Consider the following 14749-nt stretch of genomic DNA (forward strand, 5'->3'; position numbering starts at 1 on the left):
ATGATTTTGATGCAGGGGTGTTTGTCTCACATTCTGAAAGAAAATTACATTTGTAGGAGGTTCTGATATTTATTTTATATCTCTTTTCTCTAGGGAAATGGTGACACTCTTAATCAGGATTGTTTGATGTCAGTTTGCCCAAATGCTCTGTACAAAATACCTATTGATTTTGTTAATACTATCTTCTTTATGTCTCACCTGTGAACTCTATTCTGCCCACTGCTCACCTGGAAACTGGTTTTAAACTCTATTATTTCGTGTCAAATCTGGTTGCAAACAGATTTGCTATTTAATATAAACATGGTCAACAATCTATTAACTGAGGAAATCATCAAACATTCTTGTGACTTAGCTCATAATCAGAGCAGCTCAGTTATTGATCTGTTCAATCATTCTTCTCATTGGCATACATGCTATGCATTTATTTGTTAAAAATGCATATTGTAAATTGATATGCATAGATTATCAATTTTCTTAAAATCTCATGCTGAGGTTTCACTACCCTTTATTACTGTTCCTAGGGAACACAGTTCTTAAAGCCTTCCCAGAGGTTGAAATCATATACATCTTCTTAGTGTGTTGTGTAGATGTAGTATAATACTGAACCCAAAGAGGCAAAGTCTGTTTAAATCAAGCATATGCATTAGTCTTTTATTAGATTCTAAACAAAGTTCACTTAGAAGAGAGAAGCATTTTTTATGCAGCATGTTGAAATAACTTGTTCATGTTATTTCATGAAATTGATTGCCATGCATTCACACACGAATTATATATTCAGCACCTTCTGCATTTGTTATACTCAATTGAACATTTTGAAAGATATTAAGCTGGTTAAAAGCATGCTTCATCTTCAGAGGATTATATTCCCCCTCTGAAGAATTAAAAAATTGAATAATAAGGCTAATGAAATAAAACAGAAAAGAAGGAATGGCAATTGGGCATTGAACTCAATAGTAATAGCATCAAATCCATTGCCTTTGAGTGACAATATAGATTGACTTGTTTACGCTATCATTTTTAGTCTCTATTTTGCCTCCTTTATCACATGTGCACATCTGTGAAAGCATTTACTCAAATCCACTTAGTCATGGTATAGAGATGCAATTATTAAAAATAGATGACAAACCATTTTGCAACAGCTCTTATGTCTATTTAAAAGGTCGTGAGTTGTTTGGGGAGTCTCAATGCCAGCATAATCGATTTTTATTGATGAAGACCTATTGTTAAATGACGTATTAACACAAAATGAAATGAGTAAAGAAATATTTTAAGATTGACTTTTGGGAGCATTTTTATTTATTCCATTTGATTTTATTAATAATTGACAGTTCATTGGATACATTACTGAAATAGTCAAAGCAACTTAGCTATTTTGTAGTTTGGTTGCAAAACACCAATATCTTCTTTATCAGAACAAGCATCTAGTTTGAGGAGGTTTTTTGAAGATGTGAAATGTTTTTCATTAGACAAAATATACTTTGAACGCTGGCTTTTTGATCTTACTTTTTCAAATTTTCCTCCATTAGTAAGAAAATAGAGGATAGTTTATTGACTCTTCAAGCCCTAGAAGGCCTGAGGATATGACCGGTACTGCAAACTGATGCTTACATTATAACTCAATAAATAGTTTCCTCTAGACTTGTGGTATGAACAAAATATAAATATAACATTATTCTAACAGTGAATTTTATTTGCTTTGGTTGTATCTGCCTATTTAAAGTATATGATTTATAGAGCTTATATTTATTTTTTAAATACTCTATTTATTCACTAATAAAATAAATAATGTTTGAAGATGAAAACTCTCATTATCTAATGAATTATTAATCTGTCATTTTTTCTGTCAACAACAGCATATTCAAATTAAAAAGAATTCATTTCTTATTACATGCACTTAATCCTCAATATGCTATAGATATTAAAGGAAATATTTCTATTTCAGACATAAGAAAAGCCCTTATAAAACATTGAAAGAGTAATGAGGACTACTAATGGGGGAAGGGAGAAACGGGTTTCAAAAACTACCTATTTGGTAGTATAATCACTATTTGGGTGATGTTTGTCCACTACCGGATCATTTGTACCCTAAACCTCAGCATTACACAATATAAGTGATATGGTTTGCTCCGTGTTCCCACTTAAATCTCATCTTCAATTGTAATCCCCATAATCCCCACGTGTCAAGGGAGAGACCAGGTGGGAGATGATTGTATCATGGGGCCAGTTTCCCCCATGCTGTTCTTGTGATATTGAGTTCTCATAAGATCCGATGGTTTTATCAGGCAGTTTTTCCTGCTCTTGCCCTCTCTCTCTGTTTTGCCTGCCACCATTTAAGATGGGCCTGTTTCTTCTTCTGCCAAAACTGTAACTTTCCTGAGGCCTCCCAGCTATAAAGAACTGTGAGTCAATTAAACCTCTTTTGTTTATACATTACCCACTCTCGGGTAGTATCTTTATAGAAGTATGAGAATAGTTTAATACAGGAAATTGATACTGCAGAGAGTGGGGTACCTCTATAAAGATACCTGAAAATGTGAAAGTAACGTTGAACCTGGGTAACAGGCAGAGGTTGGAATAGTTTGAAGGGCTTAGAAGACGAAGGGAAGATGTAGGAAGGTTTGGAACTTCCTAGAGACTTGAATGGTTTTTGACCAAAATGCTGTTAGTGATATGGACAATGAAGTCCAGTCTGAGGTGGTTACAGATGGAGATGAGGACCTTGTTGGGAACTGGAGCAAAGGTCATTCTTGCCATGCTTTAGCAAAGAGATTGGTGGCATTTTGTCTTTGCCCTAGATATCTGTGGAACTTTGAACTTGAGAGAGATGATCTGAAACTGGAACTTATTTTTAAAAGGGAAGTAGAGCATAAAAGTTTGGAAAATTTGCAGCCTGATGATGTGATAGAAAAGAAAAACCCATTTTCTGGGGAGAAATTCAAGCCGGCTGCAGAAATTTGCATAGTAACGAGGAACTGGACGTTAATTTCAAGGACAATAGGGAAAATGTGTCCAGGGCCTGTCAGAGATTTTGGTGGCAGTCCCTCTCTTCACAAGTTCAGGAGACTTAGGAGAGAAAAATGGTTTTGTGGGCCAGGCCCAGGGGCCCTTATCTGTGCAACTGTGGCACTTGCTGTCCTATGTCCCAACTGCTTCAGCTCCAGCTGTGGCTAAAAGGTGCCGAGGTACAGCTTGGACTATTGCTTCAGAGAGTGCAAGTCCCAAGACTTAGTGGCTTCCACGTGCTGGTGGGCCTGCAGGTGCACAGAAGTAAAGAATTGAAGTTTGGGAACCTCCCTCTAGATTTCAGAGTATGTATGGAAACTTCTAGATATCCAGGCAGAAGCCTTACAGTCTGCTGTAAGGGCAGAACCCTCAAGGAAAACCTCAGAAGGGAAATGTGGGGCTTGAGCACCCACACAGTGTCACCACTGGGGAACTGGCTAGTACATCTGTGAGAAGAGGGTCACTTCAGACCCCAGAATGGTAGATCCACCAACAGTTTGCACCCTGTACCTGGAAAAGCCAGAGGCACTCAATACCAGCCCATGAAGGAGCATCTCCAAGCTGTGAGAGCCCACCTTTGGCATCAGTGTGCCCCAGATGTGAGACAGGGATCCAAAGAAAATGATTTTGTACCTTTAAGATTTCATGACTGCCCTGTTGGATTTCAGACATGCCTGGGGTCTGTGACCCCTTTGTTTGGTCAATTTCTCCCATTTGGAATGAGAGCATGTATCCAACACCTGTATCCCCATTGTATCTTGGGAGGAACTAACTAGGTTTTGATTTTACAGTCTCCTAGGTGGAAGGATTTGCCTTGTCTCAGATGAGACTTTGGACTATGCACTTTTGGATTATTGCTGGGTAATTTGGGGTAATGAGTTAAGATTTGGGGGGACTGCTGGGAAGGCATGATGGTGTTTTGAAAAGTGAGGACATTAGATTTGGGAGGGGCCAGGGAGGAATGATATCGTTTGGCTCTGTGTTCCTACCCAAATCTCATCTTCATTTATAATCCCCATAATCCCCACATGTCAAAGAAGGGACCAGGTGGAAAGTGATTGGATTATGGAGGCAGTTTCCCCCGAGATTTCTTGTGATAGTGAGTGATAAAAAAAGATCATGAGATCTGTTGGTTTTATAAGCTGTTTTCTCTGCTCTTGCTCTAACTCTCTGTCACCTGCCACCATGCAAGACAAACCTGCTTCCCTTTACACTATGATTTTAAGTTTCCTGAGACCTCCCCAGCCATGTGGAACTGCGAGTCAGTTAAGCCTCTTTTGTTTGTAAATTACCCTGTCTCGGGTAGTATCTTTATAGAAGTGTAAAAACTGACTAATACAACACCTATGCAACAAACCTGAACATATACCCCATGAACCTAAATAAAAGTTGAAATAAAAATAATTAAGATTTTCAAGTTGTTAGTGATAACGACGGTAACAGTGGTTTATTTTTGTTTTCATCCATTTTAGACAATTAAATTTTATGAAAATAAATGGCTTCAAAGACTGAATGACTAATTTTAAATATTTCCCAATGTGATGTTGGCATTGGTACCATCAGAGAGAAAGTAGATATGCCTTTGTTTATGAGATTTATGTCAGTTTTTCTAGGAATTAGAACTGTTAAAAGAAAAAACTTCATCCAAATTAAATTTAAAGGAGTTTAATTGAGTAATGACCAATTTGCAAATCGGGCAGCCCCCAGAATCGCAGCAGATTCAGAGGGACTCCAAGGATGCCTCATGGTCAGAACAAATTTATAGATGGAGAAAGGAAGTGATGTATAGATATTGTACATGAGGTACAGAAACAGCTGGATTGGTTCAGCTCAGTGTTTGTCTTATTTGAACACAGTTTGAACACAGCAGTGTATGGCTGCTGGGACTGGCCAAGTCTCAGATATTATTATAGGCACATACTCCTAAATTAGGGCTTCAGTATTGTCTACCTATTAATTTAGGTTGCAGTTCATCCACAAGGACTCAAATATAGAAGTACACAGTCCTTCTCAGGCCTTGTTTAGTTTGCTTTAACAGGACTGAAATCATTAGTGGCTTGTTCCTCAAAACTATGAAGTTGAATATGTAACATAATTGTTAGTGACCTTAAATTTCATGTAGCCTTACTGTAGTCTTTGTTTCCTAAATAATTTGTCATCTTATTTTGCTTCGTCACTCTTTCCAGCCTTACCATTACTTTACCACCTTTAAATAAATATATCCAACTGTATATGTCACTGTGCTGTCTTTGAGAGAGATCATATTCATGCACATGTTTATTACAAGACAGTAGAGAAAATACATGTTCTACTATTATATATTTAAGAAACTCTTCACCAGGTGTGGTGGCTCACACCTGTAATGCCAGTACTTTGGGTGACTGAGGCAGGTGGATCACTTGAAGTAAGGAGTTTGAGACTAGCCTTGGCAACATGGTAAAATCCTCTCTCTATTAAAAATATAAAAATTAGCCAGGCATGGTGGCACACACCTGTAATCCCAGCTACTCGGGAGGCTGAGGCAGGATAATCACTTGAACCTGGAGGCAGAAGTTGCAGAGGTCAAGAAAGAAAGAAAGAAAGAAAGAAAGAAAGAAAGAAAGAAAGAAAGAAAGAAAGAAAGAAAGAAAGAAAGAAGAAAGAGAGAGAGAGAGAAGGAAGGAAGGAAGGAAGGAAGGAAGGAAGGAAGGAAGGAAGGAAGGAAGGAAGGAAGGAAGGAAGGAAGGAAGGAAAGAAGGAAAGAAAGAAAGGAAGGAAGGAAGGAAGGAAGGAAGGAAGGAAGGAGAAAGAGAGAGAGAGAAAGAAAGAAAGAAAGAAAGAAAGAAAGAAAGAAAGAAAGAAAGGAAGGAAGGAAGGAAGGAAGGAAGGAAGGAAGGAAGGAAGGAAGGAAGGAAGGAAGGAAGGAAGGAATAATTCTTCACAGACTTCTTCAGTTACTGCCACATGAGATGAAGTTCCTGGGCTCAACATTGTATCAACTTTTATAAAGACTAACAGTGAATATCATGAAAAACAATTCTTGTTTATTTTGTTAGGGTATCACATTAATGGTTCAACTAGACTCCGGTTTAATAGCCATCTACTCTCCTTTGATTTTCTTTTATTTTTTTAAAGCCTAATGGCTATTTTGGCTTTTTCTGGGGGCAGTGACTATAAACTTTTATTTTATTTTATTTATCTTCTAACAATTTTTATGGGCACACAGTAGGTGTATACATGTTTTTTCTTACTAAGTGAGCAGATTTTTAAAATATTTAATCCTAATTAACCTTAAAATTCTTATGTGTTCTTTACATTTGTTTTAAAGATGCTGATAATGATGATAATTATATCAAAAAAATGTATTAAAACATGCCAGATTGTTCTAAATTTTATATGGATATGTTAAGTAAATTTCTTAACTAAATATCTATTTGTGTGTGTGTGTGTGTGTGTGTGTGTGTGAAATTAGAAACAGAGACAGAATCTGTGTTTTTCTTCTGAATCTGGTCCCCTTTCCAAGAAGCTATTAAGTGGCCCTTATACTCCTCACTGGCATCCAACTCTGGCCTTTTGCTCTGAGATGCTCTGAAATGTCTCAGCTTTCTTTTACTTTGAACATTGCTTTTGTTTTTAATTGCCCTATATAAATCACCTTTTACATAATAATTTCTAAAATACCAACAATAAAGAGCATTACTCATTATTTTACTCCTCATACTAATTATTTGAAATATATAAGTTGTATCCCTATTTCACACCCTAGTTAATAGGCCAGAGATTTAAATTCATAGTTTTCTGACCCTACAGCAGTCTAGAAGCTGCGAGTAGCATAAATTTAACTAGAATGTACTTAAACAATACGAGAATATATTTCATCATTGAAAACCACCAATTCCAGGAACACTTTGATTATGGGTCTGGCTTCATTTCTGAAATTTGCAGAACTTGACCTTCTTCTTCACCAACTTTGCCTCAAGCTGAAGTTCTACCATAATAGCAAAATGACTGCAGCAATTCCAGACCTCATATACGCATACCACATCATCCGGAAGAAAAGAAAACTACTTTTCCTCCATTCATCAGCTAAAAGACCTAGACTTCACACTCAAGGGCCCGTTTAAGATAGTGCTTACCACTGAACCTACCACAGTGATGAAGCTGGCTCCTTCCCCACAGACTTCCCCATGGAACTTCACAGGGCCCCAGATGTAGAGTCAATCCCATCAGAACTCTGTAACTGTGACAAAATGGAGGGTAAATGGAATGGATTTGGGGATTAAATCTCAGCATATTTTCTTGCCCACGTGCAGTATTTTTTGTTTTAATTCGTAAGCATTTTGTGAAAGGTTGTCTATTAGTACTTAAAATATCTTCATGAGTCATAACCTTTGCTTCTGGAACATTCAATCTTTGTTTTATGTATATATAGATCATATATATACATAAAACAAGGTGTGTGTCTGTATATATGTGTATGTGTGTGGTGTGTATATACTATATGCGTGTGATATATATATATCCCCCTCTGGCTACTTTTTCAGTTTATTTTATACATTATTTTATAGTTCTCATCAATTTATATATTTCTATTACTCATAGTTCTGCCCTAGAATCTTTCTCACTTTGAAAAAATATATATTATGATATCTCATTCCAAAAGCATGCTTGGCTATGTGATATGTAACAAACCATCTCAAAAGTTCAGTGACATAAAACAATAACCATTTATTTTTGCTCGAATGTCTATATATCTATTAGGTGGTGCGTCTTTCCTCAGCTTGCTTACTTAGATATATATGTATATACAGTCAGATGCAGGTTGCATAGGTAACTACATTTATCCCCTATGACTGCTGTAACAAATTACCATACACTTCGTGGCTTAAACATGAATTTATTTTCATAAATTCTATAAGTCAGAAGTATAGCAATGTCTTCTCTGGCTAAAAACAAGGGGTCAGCAAGAATGTGTTTCCCTTGGGAGGTTCTAGCAAATAATTCATTTCCTGGTCCTTCCAGCTTCTAGAGGAAAGCTGCATTTCGCTGCTGGTCCTCTTCTTCCACCTTCAAAGCTAGTGATGATGGCTCAGATCTTTATGTTGCTTTGCCCTGACCTCATCTTCAGCCCCCCTCTTCACTTCTTTTTACCCTTGTTATTACATTGGGCCCACCCAGATAATTCAGGATAATTTTCCTGTCTACTAATTAGCAAACTTTATTGTATCCGCAACTTTAATTCCCATTTGTCATGTAACGTAACAAATCCAGATGTTCTGTGAATTAGTAAACAGACATCTTTGGAGGGCCATTATTATGCCTACAACAATGGCTCTTGTGGAAGTGATCTGGACTCTCTTACGCATCTGAAGATCAGCACACTGACTGATTTAGGATGGCTTTCATTGAGATAACTGAGCATTTCTCCTTATGGTCTTTCAACCTGCAGCAGGCTGGCTCAGGATTGTCTCTTGTAAAGTCAAGTTACCAAGAGAAATAGCGTGTTATTATATGCATTACTTTCTACTGGCTATAATTAGTCAAAAGATCAATTCAGACTCAAATGGTGGGAAATCCAAGTATTCCACCCTTAATGGGAGAAGCTACAAAATCATATGACAAATGGCCTAGAAATTGACAGGGGTGGAGAATTGGGGCCAGTTTTGCAATAAATCTACCACTGTTGGAATATCCTTAATCATCACAATGACTGGTTTATTTTCGGAGCAGACAAACTCTCTTTTGCTTTCTGGTCTTTATATATGTCATTCTGACTGGCTGGCACCCTATCTTTTTTCCTTGCTCATTCTGCTAAGTCAAGGACAAAGTAATCTCTTTGTACTTTGTTTTGCTATGGGGGTGGTCCCTTGGCAAACAAATAAGAGAGTCAAGTTTCATTATGCTTTATTGCCATCTTTCTTGTGTATTTTATTTTATTTTATTTATTTATTTTTTTTTTTTGAGACAGAGTCTCGCTCTGTCGCCCGGGCTGGAGTGCAGTGGCCGGATCTCAGCTCACTGCAAGCTCCGCCTCCCGGGTTCACGCCATTCTCCTGCCTCAGCCTCCCGAGTAGCTGGGACTACAGGCGCCCACCACCGCGCCGGGCTAATTTTTTGTATTTTTTAGTAGAGACGGGGTTTCACCGTGTTAACCAGGATGGTCTCGATCTCCTGACCTCGTGATCTGCCCGTCTCGGCCTCCCAAAGTGCTGGGATTACAGGCTTGAGCCACCGCGCCCGGCCTTTCTTGTGTATTTTAAAATAACCACTTCTTTTGTCCTAATGGTAATTAATGGGCTATCACGTTTTTGGTGTCTCGTTTCTTGCTTTCTGTTCCCAGATGTGGGAAATTCATGTGGGACAACTATATGCTCAAGTGCACTGGGGTGGCTTGCCTAGAATGAAAAGGAAATGCTACAGAAGGGATGCCTCCATCCTAAGTATCTGACTTTAATAACAGGACTTTTGGCCTATAAAAACTTAATGAAAAGGAGCCACGTGGATGAGGAGTCTATGCTTACAATCAGATATTCCCAGGTAATGTTTAAGAGTTTCAGTAATGTTGGAAACACTTTTGATGCTTTTTCTCCTCACATCCCACATCTAATCATCCGGTGAATTCTAACTACTCCACACCTAAATATAGCTGGAACTCAGTAATTTATCATCCATTCTATTGCTAACACCTTGATCCAAACCACCATTATGTCATAACTACATTGCAACAGTCTCCTGGTGAATGTCCTTATTTTCTCTCTTGGATCTCTACAGTTTATTTTTAATACAGCAGCCACAGGGATCTCTTAAAAATGTGTCAAATGATGATACTTCCCTCCTCAAAACCCTCTAATGACTCGCCATCTTACTCAGAATGAGAGACATAGTCCTACAGGATCTGGAACTTTATCATTTATTCGGCTGACTTCATCTCCCAATACTTTCTCACTCACTCACTTTACCAGGTACACTTGCCTTTTTTGCTAATCATTGAACTTTCCAGGCCTGTTTCAATTTCAGGAATTTAATGCTTACTTTTACGTCTGCCATTTCTCCCTACTTTGTCATTATCGTTACCTTTCACTCAAACATTCTCAAAAGTGTTTTCAGACCATCCTATTTAAAGTTATGTGCCTATGTGTACACACATGGGCACACATACCCACACACATGCACACACACAACCTCTCTCACCCTAATCTTTCCTATCCCATTTAACGATATTCTTTTCACAGCACATATTACCCTCTAACACTGTATGATTTACTTAATTTTTATGTCTTTTTTTGTTTGCCCTTGAAATGGTGAGAATGTAAGTTCTATTAGGGCTGGATAGTACAATTTGTTTACTGAAGTACCTTCAAATGCCAAGAAGTGTGTGTGCACACAGAAAATACTTGATATTTTGACAACATGAGTGAATGAGTGGATGTATGACATTATAGATTCTGTATCATTTTACAAATGGATATTTTTCTTAGGAAATTCCAAGTTATATTTTGATCTTTTATGGAGCTAAGCAGGGACCATTTCCTCATTCTCAAATTATCCGCCGATCTATTGAAAGCTGCTACTACATAGTCCAACAGCATGGGAACCCATATGGGCAACATCTCTCTTATTCCTATTATTTCCACGTTTTGTTTGGTGAACTCCTACTCAATTTCTTTCTTTCTTTTTTGGGGGGTGTGGGGGGCGGGTGCAGATGGAGTCTCACCCTGTCACCCAGGCTGGAGTGCAACGGCACAATCTCGGCTCATTGCAACTTCCGCCTCCGAGATTCAAGTGATTCTCCTGCCTAATAATAGCTGGGATTATAGGTGCCCACCACCACGCCCGGCTAATATTTTGTATTGTTAGTAGAGATGGGGTTTCACTATTTTGTCAGGCTGGTCTCGAACTCCTGACCTCGTGACCCACCTGCTTCTGCCTCCCAAAGTGCTAGGATTACATGCGTGAGCCACTGCTCCTGACTTCTCTTACTCAATTTCTATTACCATCTACTATGACTCCTTCTAGGAAGCTGTCTTTGAATAATTAAATCTGAGATAGGTGCCTCATTTCAATTTTCTGGAAATTTCATGACTCTTAAACAACTATGTTGTAATGTTCTTATTTGTCTTTTCTGCTATGCTATAAGCTCCTTGAGAACAGAAATTATGCATATTTTGTTAATGACTGAATTGTTAGTGATTAGTACAGTTTTAACATATAATAGGTATTTATAAATATTTTAAATGAACAAACAAATGAATGTAATTCATTTAAATGTTATTAATTCCAAAACTAGAAAAAACTTCAGTATCTAATCTAATAGCCAAATTCCTATTTTTAACTTTATTAATGGCAACAGATTTATTCTAAATACTAATACTAATTATTTCTGACATTTCAGTCACCCTAAAGCAACTTTGTTTTCCAGATGGAATTATTAAAATTTTGTCAACATTCCCCCTTGGTCATTATGTCTACGTTTTAAATAGTCCTGTTTAATTTATTTTTAAATGATTTTAATAAATGTGCTTTATGATGTGTACATTATTCAATCTTACCAGTAATTATTTCAGAAGTTGTTACATCAAAATCATTGTTAGGCAAAACTATCACAGCATTTGATTTTTCAGTTCTTTATAAGATTGTGTAAATTATTACCTATATATTAGAGTAGGTTAATTGAGTGCCTTAAAATAAAAGTGCCTGCTTCTTCTTTGTGTTGCTTTATCAATCTCCTGAGCCAGGTATCACATATCTTTTTCTTTTTGTTGTTTTATTCAAATCTTCTAAGCATATCAATAATTTTAAAGTGGTTCCAAATAGAAAAAAATACTTTGTAGAAAATAACCTACATATGGGAACTTTGATGAATTTGGAAGCCTAGTTATTTATAACGAGTAAAATTGAGTGTCAGTTGTAATTTGTGAACTCCTACACTTCCCATTTATAAAAAGGTATTACTTTATTTTGTATATGCTTGGACTTTCTTTTATATATTTCATGTCACTCTGGTACTGCAGTTTTTTTGTTCTTCTTTGAATGGATGAAAGACAAGGCTTTAAAGTCTCCAAAAAAACATTTCCTGTTGTTGTAGTCTTAATATTTATTTATTTTTTATTTATTTATTTATTTATTTTTAGTGTAGGATAAACAGAAGAAATGCTCAATCTTAATTAGTGAAAATAAAATTTTTAGATAGATTTTTAGAGTCAGGACACATTTTTACCATTTTGCTAAATCAGTTTTGAGGTCTACACTAGAGTTTTGACTAGAGTTTTAAAAAATTATTTCCCTATCTCAGGATCTCTATGTATATAAGCATTCATTTTCTGACAAAACATTAAATGTCAAACGTATTCCCAGTCATGGCAAGAGAAATAGTGTGCAAAAAAAAAAAATAATAATAATAACTAAATGACAAGAGAAAAACTTTACATAGAGATTTCTGTATGACTCACCTTGAAGACAATAATTTTTTTGACATGTGAATGAACTTATACTTAAATGAGGACAGTAGAAAATGAGGTACTTGTCAGGAGATCGAGACCATCCTGGCTAACACGGTGAAACCCCGTCTCTACTAAAAAATACAGAAAAACTAGCCGGGCAAGGTGGCGGGCGCCTGTAGTCCCAACTACTCGGAGGCTGAGGAAGGAGAATGAGGTAAACCTGGAGGCGGAGCTTGCAGTGAGCTGAGATCCGGCCACCGCACTCCACTCCAGCCTGGGCGACAGAGCGAGACTCCGTCTCAAAAAAAAAAAAAAAAAAGAGAGAGAAAATGAGGTACTTGTCAAAGGCAACATAATCACTGCAATGTGCAATACTGCAATAGAGTGGTTTGGAATTCCTATTTAGTGATCTTCGGATTTTACTTTGTTGATTTCTTTGGGGTTATTCTCTTATAATAGTACAATGCTGATTTAAAGAGTTTTCTATTACTTTGAAGAGTCTGTATTAACAGCAGTGATCTTTCTCAGAACTTTTGTAGAATCATTTTCTAAAACACATGACTGGAACATTTTAATTAACTAAAATCCAGTTTGAACAAAATGATTTACTTCACTGATATCATAGAAACCATAAATCCCATGCCTAATATAACCTTATAAGAGATATACTTCATAAGATTTTACCTTGTGAATGTCACTATTAAATACCCAATTAAAGAGTTATCTGTGTTGAGTGGCTTTGCAAATAGAAAGCCAGTTTGGATATGAAGTGAACAAACTTGCATCACACAGGAACACATACATTGTAAGTGGCAAAGTAGTAGAGAGATAGTTTCCTCATTAAAAAAATATGTTATTGATGCAGTTTTAATATGGAGCAATACTTACGTCAGTATACACATACTTACCTCTTTGAAAAATACTTTAAAAACAATTTATAGATCATGACCATTAAGTTATATTCTGAATATTGCATTTGTTAATCATACATTTCTTTAGAGACCTACATAAAGAGTTTATGTCATTCTGTTTTTATTCAGAGATAGGGATTTCTGTTTAAGTATCCAGTTCCCAGAACAAAAATAATGCATATAGTAGGGCATAAAAATATGGCCACATACCTTTAAATGTCTTTCATGATGAGGTTAGAGTCTGTTTCTCCAACCCCTGAATCTGGGCTAGCCTTGTCACTTTCTTTGTTTAATGGAGTGTTGTAGAAGGGATGCGTAAATGCTCTTGCTAATGCCTCTAAAGATCTGTGGCTTCCTCTTCCACCCTCTTGGAACCTTGAGACCACCACTCTCTGAAAAAGTCTCCTCTGGCTTCCTAGAGGATGTAAGAGCACGTGAAGAGAGGGAGTGCCCTGACCAGGCCATCTGGTCACTCTAGCCTCCCCCGCTGAAGCCCCAGACACCTGAAGGAGACTATCTTAGGCAAACTTAGTGCCCAGCTAGTCTTTGAGATGCTTACAGACCCGTGAGTGGATCTAGTCAAGACCAGGAGAAGACCCCCCATCAATGTTTAGAATTGTGAGAAGTAGTAAACAGTGGTTTTTCTAAGTCATCAAATTTGGGAGCAGTTTCATTACAGCAGTTGGTAAATAGTTAATATTATGGTATACTTGCAAAATGCCTAGAAATACTTGGAGAATAAAATAAAAATTATTCTATCATTAAGTTTATAATTGCTTGTCTTACTGAGGGGAAAGGCAATATATAAATAAGCTAAGTAATTTGTATTTAGCTCGTAGGTAAAGAATTGAGAATTTGAACCCAAGGAGCACCATATTAGTGCTCAAAAGATGATAATTCGGAAATCAACACAGATTATTCCTAAAATGTAAAAGACTACACTTCTCCAATAGCCCTATATTAATTATGTATTAATATTCTATTCTATCTGCCTATCAATCTGTCTACTATCTCTTTATAATCTAATGTGTGCATATGCTTGATTTCTCCAGTAGACGGCATGTTCTGCTTGGCTAACTGCATAATTATTCAATATCAATTATATTCTGTTACTGTGTATCTCTGTAGGCTTGACCTGGGTTTCTTTTGTGATAATATTTCCTCATTAGCTTTTGTTCTCATTTTGCTTCTCTTTATGTTTCACAATATTTTCATGTCCATTTTCAAAGCTTAAGAAACAGCTCTCTGGATACGTCATGTTTTAAAATGTGCTCCATTTTTGTAGCTGTTAATGAAGTTTTGCTGTACCCATTAAATGTGTCATTTTACTTCTGAGGTTGCAAGGTTTATATATCTTTTATGAAAGTCATGACTTACAGCTTTATAAGCTAGACAGTTTGATTAATAGTCTTTCTT

At 36.7% G+C, this 14749-nt stretch overlaps 1 protein-coding gene across 11 annotated transcripts in view; it reads left to right on the forward strand.

The window, feature by feature from the left end:
- Positions 1-14749, forward strand: part of EPHA5 (EPH receptor A5) — a 356773-nt gene that overhangs the window by 194663 nt on the left and 147361 nt on the right. The gene's annotated exons all lie outside the window — the stretch shown is intronic.

This window comes from Macaca fascicularis, chromosome 5, assembly GCF_037993035.2.
Source record: "Macaca fascicularis isolate 582-1 chromosome 5, T2T-MFA8v1.1".
NCBI classification, from domain to species: Eukaryota; Metazoa; Chordata; class Mammalia; order Primates; family Cercopithecidae; genus Macaca; species Macaca fascicularis.